General features: G+C 44.9%; 2 long non-coding RNA genes across 2 annotated transcripts; one reads left to right on the plus strand and one right to left on the minus strand.

Moving 5' to 3' along the window:
- Nucleotides 1-1,121: 1,121 nt before the first annotated feature.
- On the minus strand, nucleotides 1,122-10,420 carry LOC140584003 (uncharacterized). Its single transcript, XR_011986054.1, has 4 exons — nucleotides 10,200-10,420; nucleotides 8,615-9,534; nucleotides 1,767-1,814; nucleotides 1,122-1,585 (listed from the first exon to the last, which is right to left on the minus strand). It is a non-coding gene; the product is annotated as an uncharacterized lncRNA (long non-coding RNA).
- Nucleotides 1,862-9,471, plus strand: LOC140584002 (uncharacterized). Its single transcript, XR_011986053.1, has 2 exons — nucleotides 1,862-2,518; nucleotides 7,928-9,471. It is a non-coding gene; the product is annotated as an uncharacterized lncRNA (long non-coding RNA).
- Nucleotides 10,421-14,233: the final 3,813 nt, after the last annotated feature.

Raw genomic sequence — 14,233 nt, forward strand, 5'->3', positions numbered from 1 at the left:
CACTGCACCATGCTCAAGTGTTGCAACGGGGGTTGCTATAAATGGCAACGCCCCTGCAACGGTCGGGAGTGGCATCCACCTCCCCAGTGGACACGGGGATCACGGGGATCAGTGGGCGGCAGTCTGGGAGAAAATTACAGCCCTCGAAGACGAGGTGGGCCGTTTACGGTCCGAGATCTCCCAGCTTGCCGGTGCCCTGACTCACCCAAATATGCCCCGGAGCAGTTCGGAGACCACTCTTATAGTCCCCACTTCAGCTCCAAGCTGTTTCCCGCCCCCTCCTCCTCCTCCACCGCCTCCTCCTCCACCGCCGCCTCCTCCTCCTCCGCCTGCTAATATCCAGGGCCCGAAGCAGAAGAGGAGTCATCCTCAGGGAAGTGGCACAGGACCCACTAATGGCCCCAGCATGGTGGATGTTCTGGCGGAGCTGCCGCACATTAAACTGCGCCCAGTGCAGAGGTCGCCAGTTGGGACGCCAGTGACCAGGAGGGGACCGACGCAGGGGACGCCCATGCCCTCAGAGGACTTTGCTGCCATTTTAGCAGAAGCACTGAAGAAAAAGTTTAAGCATCAGAACCACTCTGATGAGTAAGAGCAGCAGTCCTCTGAGGCCTTTAAACCTTTTTTACTTAAACTTTTTTTACTTAAATTTTTTATACTTATAACATTTTTATACTTATAACATTTTTATACTTATATCATTTTTATACTTAAGATTTTTATACTTATATACTTTATATACTTAAACTTTATATACTTATACTTTGTGTACTGATTCTATATACTTATTAATAAATAATATATTTATATCACTATTATTTTTAAAAGAGTTGCTGATTTTGTAATACTGCTGCAGCATTCTCCACATGCTAATCACTGCCCCACATCGAATTGGCACTTTGATCAGCCACGAATCCCCCTGTTGAATGTTGCATCGTATGTTGTTAGATATTTCGTAGTAGTAAGTACTTCATTATTAGGCTGCACAATATTGGAAAAGATGTATTTCTGCAATGAGTATTGCAGTATTTATTTAAATTGAAAATGCTTAAAACAAACCAATTTCTCACAAACACATCTATTCATGAGTGATTTAAATGGCAAGGATGAAAATGATTAGGATTACCTCTTATGATTAGCTCTTGCCAAAATAGGGCTTGTAAACTTTTGTGGTACTCAGAATTAACCCAAACAACTATGACTCTATAATCCTCTATAATCACTCTCACTGAGGGGGCCTGCACCAGAACGTGAGGCAGAGGGGTGGGATGAACTACGGCTGGGGCTGAAGATGGTTCTGGAGCTGGGCTAACTGGTGAGGCTACGCATGGGGATGAAGGAGGGGAGTCCATAAAAAGAGATGGAGAAGGAGGTAAAACAAAAGAGGATGGGACTGGTGAGGGAACTAAGAAGGAAGTTGATGATAAGGCTGGTGAGTAGGGCTCAGGGTGCGACGTTGTTGGGACTCGATGCAGGATGGTAGCGATCCCACATGGGTTGAATCGAAGGGGTTACTGGAGAATAGCAGCTTTTGTAAGTTCTTGGTATATGGCCCCCTTCCGTCCTTTAGGTTTCCTCCTTCGTCCTGATAAAAGAATGACGGTACAATTATGCAAAATAAAGTGTAAAAATACAAGAGTCAAATCAATTGATGGCTGTTAGTGACAGACAGACAGCACACTTGGCAGTCAGTACTGCACATTGAGAAAAATACTGCCGTCTCATTGTCTCATTGGAGACAGGAAACGAATGCTTGGGAGACTTACGCGCTGGTCTCGGATTGGGCTGCCTGCATTTCCGTAGGGGTACTTCACCTATAAAAACACACCAGTCAGTGCACAGATTGCCTGATATGCAGAACAGCATTTACTATAGAGAATAGCAACGCTGGAAAGGTTCATGTGCACCAAGGCTAACAGCCCACTCAATCCAAATGCTGGCATCAGGAACTGACTATTCAATCAAATCATTTACTGTTGAGGGAATAATGAATAAAATAAAGGGAATGATTCTATAAGGCTGTAACTAATCAAAACAAGAACTGACTGGCGCGCCGGCAAGGCAAGGCTACCTAATCGGAACAGATAGGGGGGGCGACAGAGAATATCAGCGGCCCCTACTTATCTTTTAGCCTTCCAGAAGGCCAAGAACAGTACGAGCCGGCTGGAACCACACATGCGGTTGTCACGTACACGGAAGGTACCGAGAAAGGGGGGGAGATGCCCAAAGGGCTTTAAAAGGGATACAGCTGATACATATGGCAGAGCCTCCTCCTGTACATGCTGAATGTATGTCAGACGGCCGCTCCCGGATTGCAATCTGCCAGACAATAAACCGGTGATTTGCAACTTCTCCCCGTGTCAGCTGTGAATCTCTTCTCATCCACGGACCCGGTGGAGACGCCGTGCTCCAACAATTTGGGGGCTCGTCCGGGATCCCCAGGAGATTCGCAAGATTCGGCTAAGGGGTGACGCGGCCTACTTGGACACAGAGAACTGCGAGGCGCCGACTAGAAGTGGTAAGCAGAGCCTGTTACATCAAAATCTGCACATTGGATATGTCAAATTGAGCAGTTTGAAGTGTCCAGTGGCCCGTCGGTAAAGTAAGACGGAGGAGAGGTTGCACGCACTGTGTTTATACAATATATTGTGTTGTCTATGTGTTGTGTATGCATTGTGTCTAGGTATCGTGCGCAGAGAGATAGAACCTTAAGGAGCAGAGGGTATGGGACCCCGCAGGGAAATAGAATTTTAAGGAGCAGAGGGTACGGGACCCCGCAGGGAAATAGAATTTTAAGGAGCAGAGGGTACGGGACCCCGCAGGGAAATAGAATTTTAAGGAGCAGAGGGTACGGGACCCCGCAGGGAAATAGAATTTTAGGGAGCAGAGGGTACGGGACCCACACAGGGAAATAGAATTTTACGAGCGGTAGAAAAGCTGGGTGGGAGACCCAGGGAATTCAGGACCCCGAACTCTAGATTGGGAGGAGGGAATAAGGTCCCCCTCTCTAACTAAAAAAAAAAAAAAAAGAGAGAGAGGGTGAATCAAAGCACCAGCTTGGGTGCAGTTGTACTGGTTTGTGTGTGAGCAGCGTTGTGGGTTCTTCCTGTTCAGGGTGCTCGCCGCTCGCTCTGTGTTGGTTGAGCTTGCCCGTGGCTCTGCTGTCACTGCTTGCGGTCTTACAGTTTGTCAGAACCGAAGGGGAGTTCTCACAGAACACCCCCTTCCAAGTTGACATTGCTGGAGATCGGGGGGGTTTCGGCTGGGAGCGGGCCTGTTTGACTGGGATTGAGCTTGTGGGACGTGCCCTGTTCAGGGGGGACACAACAGTAAGCTGCTTTGAATATAGTCTTATTATTTTAGAAGTTGTTGATTTATGTATTGGTGGTGTTTGTTAGTAGGACATTCGACTAGGATAAGGAGGTAGCTGATGCCGGGGAGCGTATGTGTGGGGCGGTTCGGAGCGCCGGATGTCGAGTAGAGGATAAACGCTCACTGGGAGAATTACTGTGGAAAACGGAGAGAGAGCATGCTAGGCAGAGGGATGAAGCAGCACGCCAGAGAGCGAGCGCTAATTTGATGCAGAAGTGGGGAAAGTAATTACGTCCGCAGTTTTGGGTCCTTGTTCAACAGATAAGTTGCAAGTAAAGATGTATAAAGCAGAAATAAGTACAAAGTAGAAGAGATCAAGTTAGCAGGGGTCGGGATAGAGCATTTGTGCATTTCCATAAAACGTCATTGACAGTAGTGGAAGTGCGGGTTGGTAAATTTAGAACTTAAAATCTTAATAATAAATCTTAAAATAATAATTAAATAATAATTAAATCTTAAAATAATGTATTTGAATAAAATATTGTGATTAATAGATTTTATGGATTATAGAGACTAAGTTTAGAGATAAAGGGTATTAAAGCACATCTTTGTGAGAAAAATAACAGTTTATAGACCAGAGGTTTTAGTATATGTGTGCCCGTAGATAATTGGGTGCAGTGTTAGGGATTTTAGTTAGGAGAGGAAATAAGTAGAAAATAAATAATAATAATAATAATAATAAATAATAATAAATAATTTAGAGCCACACATCAAGGTGAAGTAACTACTGTCAGGGAGAGAATTAAAAAAAAAAAAAAAAAAAAGAATAGAGCACGGGTTGACTGTGAGGAACTCTGTTCATTTTTAGACAGGAAAACAGTTCAAGTGACAGTAGAGTGCAGAAAAGCATTAAAATGCAGGCCCTGGTAAAGGCAGCAGAAACACCAGTACAGCAGTTGGGGAGAGAGCACCCCCTGCTTAAAGCGAGGATAGAAAAGATGTGTAAAAAGTGGGGGAATAGAACAAAGGCCCTGGTAACTAAGTGGCCTAAAGGGGGCACATGGGATGTGGCAGTGTGTGAGGAGATGGAGACTCTGATAAAGTATCATAAGGCTAATAAGAACACAGAAAGGCGTAAAAAGAAAAGGAGTGAGGAACTGGAGGTACTGAGGTTATTTAAAGCAAAGGGAGAGGCCTGGAGAAGGGAGCAGAAAGCCATGAGAAAGGCACTAAATGAGAAGAAGGGGGGTGAGAAAGAAGAGATGAGGCAGGAAGAAATATGGCCACTGTCATATCAAAGTCAGTGTCCGTTAGTGGAAGCCCCCCCTCCTTCATACAAGGGTCAGTTTCCAGTAATAGAGGGGAAGGTAGAATTCAGAGGTGAGGTGACACAGAAGGATGAAGGAAGTAGGGAGCAGAAAGGAACGGCAAGTTGTTTAGATGGATACAGGGCAGTGAGTGCATTGCTGCGGCAGGCAGTGCAGGAAGGACTGCGAGGGAGTGAGAGAAGAACAGAAGGCCAGGCATGTGGGCCTGAGAAACAAGGGAGTGAGATAAAGGTGGGGTACGGAGCAAGTGGTAGTAATGCAGAAGGGCTGGTGCATCTGCTGGACACCCCTAACCCTCCATCTAAAGGATGGAGTCAGTTTCAGGAGAAGGAGACAGAAACAGAGAGTGAGGAAGGAGTAGAGGAGGATAATGCAGATCATAGAATAGTGAGAAGCAGGAGGGCTGTGAAGCCCCCCACCAGGGACACTCCGATGCTTCCGCTGAGGGTGAACGGAGCACAGACACAGTAGGTGCCGTGGGCAGGACAAGATCTGGAGGGCCTGATTCTCAGACTCCCAGTTCTGGCAGAAGGGGCCGGAAAATGGATAAAAGCATTTGAGGAGGAAACTATGGGTCGGCTCCTGGCGATGGGGGACATAAAGGCGGTTCTGGCTTGCGTTTTGGGGGTAGACGGAATGGAGAGACTGCTGCGAAGCAGTGGCCTGGCAGCGGCGACAGGGACTCCTGTGAATGATGCATGTCACTTTGACGGTTACCATGCTAACTGCTGGCATCAGCTGCGACTAATGTTTCCTCCACGGCTGAGTGTGGTTAAAATGAAGGTGGAGCCCATCAAGGAGGGGGAGAGCCCAGCTGCCTATCTGCAAGCTCAAGAAAAGCGGTGGCGCACTGAGACGGAGCAGGACCTGCAGAATCCGGCATTCAGAGAGAGGAGGAGGACTTTGCTAAAGAGCGTGAGAGGGAACTGACAAAGAAATGGAATCAGATGCAGCTGGAGGAGCTGACCGCTAAAAAGAAAAAGTCCAGGCACCAGTGGTCTCTCCGGACCCAAGCCCCGGGGGCAGCCTGTGGACAGCCGACAGTCTCCTGTCGCTGGGGCCCCCCATGATACTAATTGGCCTCAGGTCCCTAATTGGAACAGAGTGAGTAGATACAATGGATGGGGGTTTCCTCAAAGGGCACCCATTTACCCACAAATTTGATGATCCCAGACTTTGGAGAGACTGGGGAACAGGCTGGTTCAGCTGGTGTGCTGGAGCTGTGATCAGCCAGGACACACCTGTATGTTCCAAAATCTTGTTTAGTGGAAGTTCAGATAGGTTACAAACATGTAAATATGCCCATACTAATATTAGAGCATATCCCAGTGAATTTGTCAGGCAGAGATGCTTTGTGTCAGCTGCAGATAGACATAAAATGTACAGAGGGGGGCGTAGAGGTGCTCAGTGGACAGTACAGCCTTCTGCGACAAAATTTGTTGTTCAATAGGGGACAGCATAGTTCATAAGGGATTGAAGATGTTACTGATGAAGTTGGGGAAATTCTAGAACAGTGTGGCCCATTTATACAGGAACAATATAGCAATAGGCTGAATTGGACATAGAACAAACATACTTGTTTGTTGCAATGGAGAGATTTCAGTGTGAGGGAATGTGGGCTGCTACTGAAGGTGAGTTGGTGAGAGTCAGTGGAGTGCAGAGTATGTAGGAGACTTGAGAGGTTTGTGGCTGTGGAGCATGATAGGAGGGCAGTGTGAAGGGAAATAAAGTGCAGAGGAATGTTGGCAGGAGACAAAGTGTGGAGGTTAGTTTATGATTTGTGTGCAGCGAAATAGTTAGTGGAGGATCAATCAGTGGGAGATCCCAGTCCTCACACCCTGCTAACAGATGTGCCACCTAGTGCAGAGTGGTTCACAGTTGTGGATTTGTAGATGGCATTTTTAAGTGTGTCCCTAACACAACAGTCACAGTGTTTGTTTGCGATCACCTATAGGGGTCAGCAGTTCATCCATGCGAGGATACTGCAAGGATGTGAACACATGCTTAGGGCAGATTTGGATGGATTGAATCACATTGCTACAGTATGTGGGTGATCTGCTCTGTGTTATATACACAGGCACTGAAGCCACCGTTGCTGAAGGTCTTAGCGAAAGGGGGGTTGAGGTGCCCAAAGCTAAGCTGCAATACTGATAAGAACAGGCTGCATGCTTGGGGTGTGAGTTCAGCCACGGGAGGGGGCCTTATGAGGCCTGTGTGTGGACACAAAGGGGATGCTAAAGACTCTGATGGTCTGTTTCACGACTGTGATGGATTTTTGGTTGTGCCTTTGTCGTGTGGTTGACACCTTAATAATGCATGCGCATGGTCTTGACCATTGCGCAAGGAGGGAGTGCTATGAAAAGAAAAGAAAAAAAACAAGGTTTATGAGTTGAAGTTGTACATGGGGTGTCTAACTCAAATATGCAAAGTTATTTTCAAGCAGGAAGAGGGGAAAGCAAGACGGCAAGAGAAGAACAGACACAGGAGGTTTGCAGGCAGGGTATGCAGTGGTGGCCAGACAAGGCCAGGATTATGTAACCTTGAAGGCAGACAGACTGGGGGGAGCCCAGTCAGCCCAGAGAGCCGAGGTGATAGCGGTTATCGAGGCCCTGAAATTAGCAGAAGGGAAAGAAGTTACCATAGACTCAGACTCAGCATATGCTGTAGGCGCAGTGCATGTGGAACTCAGCCAATGGCTGAGGGCAGGATTCTTGACCGCGGGAAACAAGCCAATAAAACACGAAGCAGAAATGAGGGAATTGGCAAAGGCCTTGATGCTTCCCAAAAAAGTGGCGGTGGTCAAGTGCAAGGGACATGAAGGGTCAGGAACAATGGTAGCGAAAGGAAATCAGGCCGCAGATGAGGAAGCAAAGAGGGTCACAGGGTACGTGATGTCCAAACAGATGATCATGGTAGAGGAGGAAGTTCACCCAAATTACCGATTGACCCTGGAGAAAGCGTTGGGATTGAGACATGCGTTCGGAACTGTGTATCATCCGCAGTCCCAGGGAAAAGTGGAGCGAATGAACCAAACAATAAAACAAAAATTGGCAGAAATCTGCGCGCAGACCAAAATGAATTGGGTTGACGCTTTACCACTGGCAATGATGTCAGTGAGGTGTTCCATAAACAGGGGGACCGGGTTCACCCCCTTTGAGCTCCAGACAGGCAGGCAGTTCCTAGGACCCCAGAAAGGGTTAACCTGGACCCCCAACGAGAAGGGGGAGCAAAATCCTAGAGCATATTATGATTGTTTGCAAGGTCTCGTTGCAGATTTCTCTAAACAGATCCAGGAGGCGAGACCAGAGAACCAGCCAGCCAAACCACACACGGCGGAGTGGGTCCTCCTGAAAGTCATCAAACGGAAGTGGTCAGAGCCCAGGTGGACGGGCCCCTTCCAGGTTACTGAGAGGACGTCACACGCGATTCGTCTGAAAGGCAAACGTGACACGTGGTTTCACTGGAGCCAGTGCGCGGCTGCGGAGGACCCAGGGAGAACCACAGCAGAGATCCAGGAGGCCCTTAGGGAAGGAATCCAGGGCGTCAGTTCGGCTGAACTAGACGCAACTCAGGTCTCAACAGAAGGGGCAGAATAATCCCCTGACCTGAGCAACCAGAGCAGGGTAGTCCACCCCTGCTCCAACGACCAGAAAGAACAAAAGCACCTCATCCACCGCCAGACAACACTAGGACCAGGATGGAGATCAAGATAAAAAGGGGAATGTTGGGGGAAACAAGTGTGTTATGTGTGATGCTTAAAATGCTTAAAATGTTAATGATTAGTGGTTTGTGAGCCATGCCAGCCATGGACCCCGAAGGGGGGCTGCGCCTGTGGCGGGCTGGGAGTGGAATTTCCCTGAAGCTCAGGGTTTTTGCCCTCCTTCCTAGGCTGGATGGACAGATTGTGTGTGGAACTCTTTGGAGTCCTAAAGGGGGGAGTGTGCGCTATGTTTGGGGAAGAATGCTGTACTTACATTCCCAACAACACAGCACCAGACGGCTCAGTGACCAGGGCACTCGAGGGTCTCCGGACCGTCTCCAAAACGATGCATGCACACTCCAGGATCAATAACATCTGGGATGCTTGGCTGACCTCGGCGTTCGGACAGTGGAAAGGCTTAATGAGCTCGCTTTTATTATCCTTTGCTACTTTTGCTGCGATTTTAGTTACTTGCGGGTGTTGTTGTATTCCCTGCCTGCGCGCACTGTCAGTTCGTCTCATCACTACCGTGATAGAGAAGCGGGATAGCTCCTATGCGCAGATGATGCCTCTCCTGCCTGTTGGGCCGGAGAGGGGCAAAGGTCATTTGGACAGCTTTGAACTACACCTCCCCCGCCAATAGGGTGATCTCCTTGCGGAGACCAAAAGGGGGAATGCAAAATTTCATAAATAAGGGAAAATATTACTAATCAGCATAATCAGGGTGATCTCCTTGCGGAGATCAAAAGGGGGAATTGAGGGAATAATGAATAAAATAAAGGGAATGATTCTATAAGGCTGTAACTAATCAAAACAAGAACTGACTGGCGCGCCGGCAAGGCAAGGCTACCTAATCGGAACAGATAGGGGGGGCGACAGAGAATATCAGCGGCCCCTACTTATCTTTTAGCCTTCCAGAAGGCCAAGAACAGTACGAGCCGGCTGGAACCACACATGCGGTTGTCACGTACACGGAAGGTACCGAGAAAGGGGGGGAGATGCCCAAAGGGCTTTAAAAGGGATACAACTGATACATATGGCAGAGCCTCCTCCTGTACATGCTGAATGTATGTCAGACGGCCGCTCCCGGATTGCAATCTGCCAGACAATAAACCGGTGATTTGCAACTTCTCCCCGTGTCAGCTGTGAATCTCTTCTCATCCACGGACCCGGTGGAGACGCCGTGCTCCAACACTGTATATAAGTGAACTTTATTGTCATTCACACCATACAACAGTACAACAACGGAAGCATAGCTGAACAAAATTGCATACCTCCAGGCTCAATGTGCAGACATAAAAAGACAGGTGCACATAGTCAACATATGGATAACACAAAGAAAATTTCACTTCTTACACAGAAGTAATTAAGACTGTGTAAAACAGCATAAGGCAGCACAGGACAGACACTAAATATACAAACCAATATACATATATCTTGCGCCTTCCATAAATTCCATTATTTCTTTACTCTCAGGGTACCTAAAGTAAGAATTCTGCCTTTTCTGATTTACATTATGGGGACATATTCACCTGTTATCTTACTATTTCACAATGATTATCTGTGATGTTTAAACACATCACAGCAGCAGAATTTACCGATTCCATTATACAATACAGTAACCATGTGGATTAGAGCCCCGTATGTTTACCGTTTCATGGTAACAAACACGATCTATTACTCTAAGTAAAACTCCATCCATCCCTTATGAACATTTTATTTTTAAGTATTCCAAGACACACACTTCCAAAACAATATGATTGTCACAGAATACAAGACTCAACAACACCAGACAGCCCTATTCTGACTTTCATTCTTCAAGTGTTGAGTTACTCTGGCCATCATTTTGCCATTCTTACCGGGGCTAATGGAACCAGGGTTGTTTTCTGGAGCAATCCACACAAGTTTCGGGGTGACAATGAAACAATTAAGACGGACCAATTAGTGCTGGGCTGTTTATCGGATATTTACGGAATATCGATATATTATCAAAACCAGATAAAGGAGGACACAATACAGTTTATATCGACATAATTTGGTCGTTTGTTAAAATCGGGCGCTATTAAAGACTTTGAATATAATTCCTTCCCCTTTTAGAAGTAACGCGAGAGCTGCGGTCCCGACGTTGCACAGACTCCCAGAATTCACAGCGAAAAGCGACCCATTCAGTTAGGATTCATGGGGGTTTGATGGAGGGCTTAATGCAATGGGACAGATAATATGTCACATGTGGTTTTCATTTAAAACTGAATATTTACCACACTTGAAGGAAATTTTCATGTATTGCTAATCTTCCTAAAAATACAGAGGTGGGTCTATGCACTTATGCCGATATTATGTTTTGTTTACCCATGTTTACAGTTTTATCCTTAACATAGCCTCCACGGGTTTGCTCTAAAGACATCTCATTTCATTTACACAATGACAATAAAGCTATCTTTATCTTATCTGAGAGTGGAAGAAGCAAAATGACGCAATGCTAACGTTAGCATTAGCAAACAGCTGCCTAGTAATCTTTGGAAGTAACACGTTACTATAATTCCACTACGTTTGGCTGTAAGGAGTAATATAGCTAAATACCCTTTCAAGTTAAATAACACAATTAACAGTACCGAAATTTAAATGGACTTGTTACTTTTGTCTTTCGTTAAAATATTAAGTTACAAATGCGTCCTGTTCCGCTAATTTCCGGTTTATGATCTAACGCCATCCGACCTTACTGACAATTTGTCAGTTGTATTGTTTCGCACTGTCACAGCTGCAACACTAAAATGATATAACTACCAGGCATTGGCATTGTCTCCGCGATCCTTGAAAATCCATCGTCAAAGCATCTCTGTTGCAGAAACATCGCTACCGAACATTGATTCGACATTCCCCCGATGTCTGCGCCATGTTTCTCAACAGCGAGGCGACGTTAATGTGCTCACTATGCTACCTATAGCCCACTGTTATTTTTCCTTATTTGGCTTTATAACCCACAACAGGTTTATAGTATATATGTATTCCTATAGGGTAGATGTGTTCTGTTAGCCCCACATGCAGGCATACTGTTTAAAAGCACATATATAGAAACAATCCATTACAACGTTTACTGTTTGATATTGACAACATGACAGAAACAGAATCACTAGGTTTAACATTTATGCTGAAGTGATTATAACACAGCAATACTGTCCGATAGTGGTGGGCGGATCGATCCAAATATCGATAATAATGTTGGTATTTATATTGATCAATACCAGTTTAATGAGATCGATACTTATAAGTTTCAATCTCTCTCCCGAATGCACCGCAGCTGTGTGTTCGCGCTGCTGCTCTCAATTGCTGCTCCCAGCTGTCACATGACTCAGCGGCGCCAGGCTAGCAAACAGGCGCGGGCGCACACACATACACACACACACTATAATATTTCTAATAAAGTATTTTAATAGTGGGTCGCTGAGCCATGCTCACAATAATTAACCCTCTGGAGCCTAGGGGTAGGAAACACACTTTCACTGACTGGGGCATGGTCACACATTTCTTCAAATATCATAAACTTAATTCATGACAAATAAATTATTTCTTATATATTTGGTTTGGCAACAAACTCATCTTAATCTTAGTGTACTTTGTAAATATGTCAAATTTATGTGAAGTTTGTAATTTGACATTCAAAGTATAGACATTGCAAAATGCAGTTTGGAACACTTGCAGAAACATTATAAAAGTACATAGTAAGCAATGCTGGCAGTTTGTTTTGATCCCAGATATCTGATCACCAAAGTCTTGGCTACATGAAGATGACTAAATGGTGTAGTTGCAACATTCATTTGGATAAATAAATAAGAAAAACCTAACTCATGTAACTATTTCTGGCTCCTTTCATTGAATATGTAGCAACTTTAATGTGTATGAATGAACCATTGTCACCTGGCCACGTCCCTACCCCCCTTTTATGGCGCTGATGGGGACGTACAGTATCTGGATCGCGTTTCACCATTGCGCTGTTAATCAAATTACCATGCGAATGCGATTTGAATACGCGCTACACGCCCCCGATGCAGGTAAAACAAAGTAAGGTGACATGGTTTACTTTTTTGCCGATTCAACCTAATTTAAAAAACTTTAATACTTCCGTCAATGTATGTTTTGAAAAGAAGACAGATTACGGATTTTTCATGATTCTACATTAAGATTTGTGGGATTCAATAGAATTATAAAGAACATACAATGAATAGAGGAAAAGGAGAATATAGCTTAAAGCAGGGCATGATGAAAGGAGGGGGTTGATTCTAAAATAATACAACTAACAGAAATCAGGAACTGACAGTGTGCGAGCAGGGCAGGATGACCTCGTCCCAGACAGTTGGAAAAGAGGAACAGATGCTTATTTTAACTTTTGCTTAACAAAAGGGGGCTGCAAAAATGCTGACACAATAAGATGCTGGGAGGGGGGACATGTGCTAACTGACAAACAGAAGCAAATGTAAAAACATGTTGATGTCACGTAGCTGGGAAAATACCAAAAGAGGGGGGAACACGTACCCGGAGGGCTATAAAAAGACAGCCGATAACTATTGTTCGAGCTTCTTACTGTACATGCTGAATGTATGTCAGATAGTCGCTCCCTGATTGTAATCAGTCAGAGAATAAACTGGTGACTTGCAACTACTCCTCGTCTCAGCTGTGAATCTCTTCTCATCCACGGACCCGGTGGAGACTACTTACTCCAACAGATTTCAGCGAGATATAAACTGAAATAGACGCGAAAAGTACGTTGCATCGCCGACGATGCACTCGACCCCAGAGGGTAAAACAGCAGGGATAGTTCGGGGTTTAATCATCAGATGCATGCGTTTATTACAATTGCACTACTACAACCCACACACCGGCACTGCTCACCGTGCACGTCGCCCCGTTTACTCCTCATACACACGGTGGGCGCACGCACACATACACACACACTACACACAACAATAAACATTAACCACTATACATGACATAACACACAGCACATTTATAATCACACAAGCGATTACTTATAACTATTTATAAGCTATCATCAGTCCAAGGAGTGACGCCGATGTTTCCGTTCTGCCTTATTTGCTGTAACTGTAGTTCCGCTTTTTGCCAGCAGGCTGCGCACAGACAGCGTTTCTGTGGGCTGCACATGGTATGTAGTTAGATTAGTATTTCATAACTGCACTGCAGGACATTGCGTAAAATCATTTTCTGCAGTAAGTATTGGAGTGTTTATAAAGGATCTTTTAAAAAAAAAAAAAAAAATAATAATAATAAATCAGTTTCTCACAAACACCTCCATTCATGACTGACTGAAATATCAAGGATGAAAGTGATTAGGATCAGCTCAGAGAGCCCATGCCGAGCTGTTGCTAAAGTAGCAGCAGTCAACTTTAAACCAATGTTAAACAAATACTAGTCTGAAAACAATCAGTCATTAAAATTAATCAGCTTGCTAAGTTGTGTTTCCTTTAATAATATAAATGTTATAGAAAAATGGAAACCCCACGCTCTCCGCGAATATTAATCACCAAGATTTATAAAAACCGCAACTGTACTGAAAAATAACGTTGCTTATGAATGTTGGCAAGTAAAAAGTATTTGTACTTTGTGATCAAGTGCCATTCTTGGCACATCACACAACGACGAAATGTGTCCTCTGCATTTTAACCCATATGTGACATATTAGTGGGCGGCTATATTATTTAGCTTCATTCTTAAAATAATAATACTAATACCAATAATAATAATAACAAAACCAAATATCCTGTAAATTTTAGAATGTGAAATGGTCGGCTAAGTTGACCTCGAACGGTTCTGCGTACTCATTGTTTTTTTTTTTTTTTTTTTTTCGTTTCTTGTTTTAAGAAACTGAAGCCACCCAATC

Source organism: Paramormyrops kingsleyae, unplaced genomic scaffold (assembly GCF_048594095.1).
Source record: "Paramormyrops kingsleyae isolate MSU_618 unplaced genomic scaffold, PKINGS_0.4 ups29, whole genome shotgun sequence".
Lineage (NCBI taxonomy): Eukaryota > Metazoa > Chordata > Actinopteri > Osteoglossiformes > Mormyridae > Paramormyrops > Paramormyrops kingsleyae.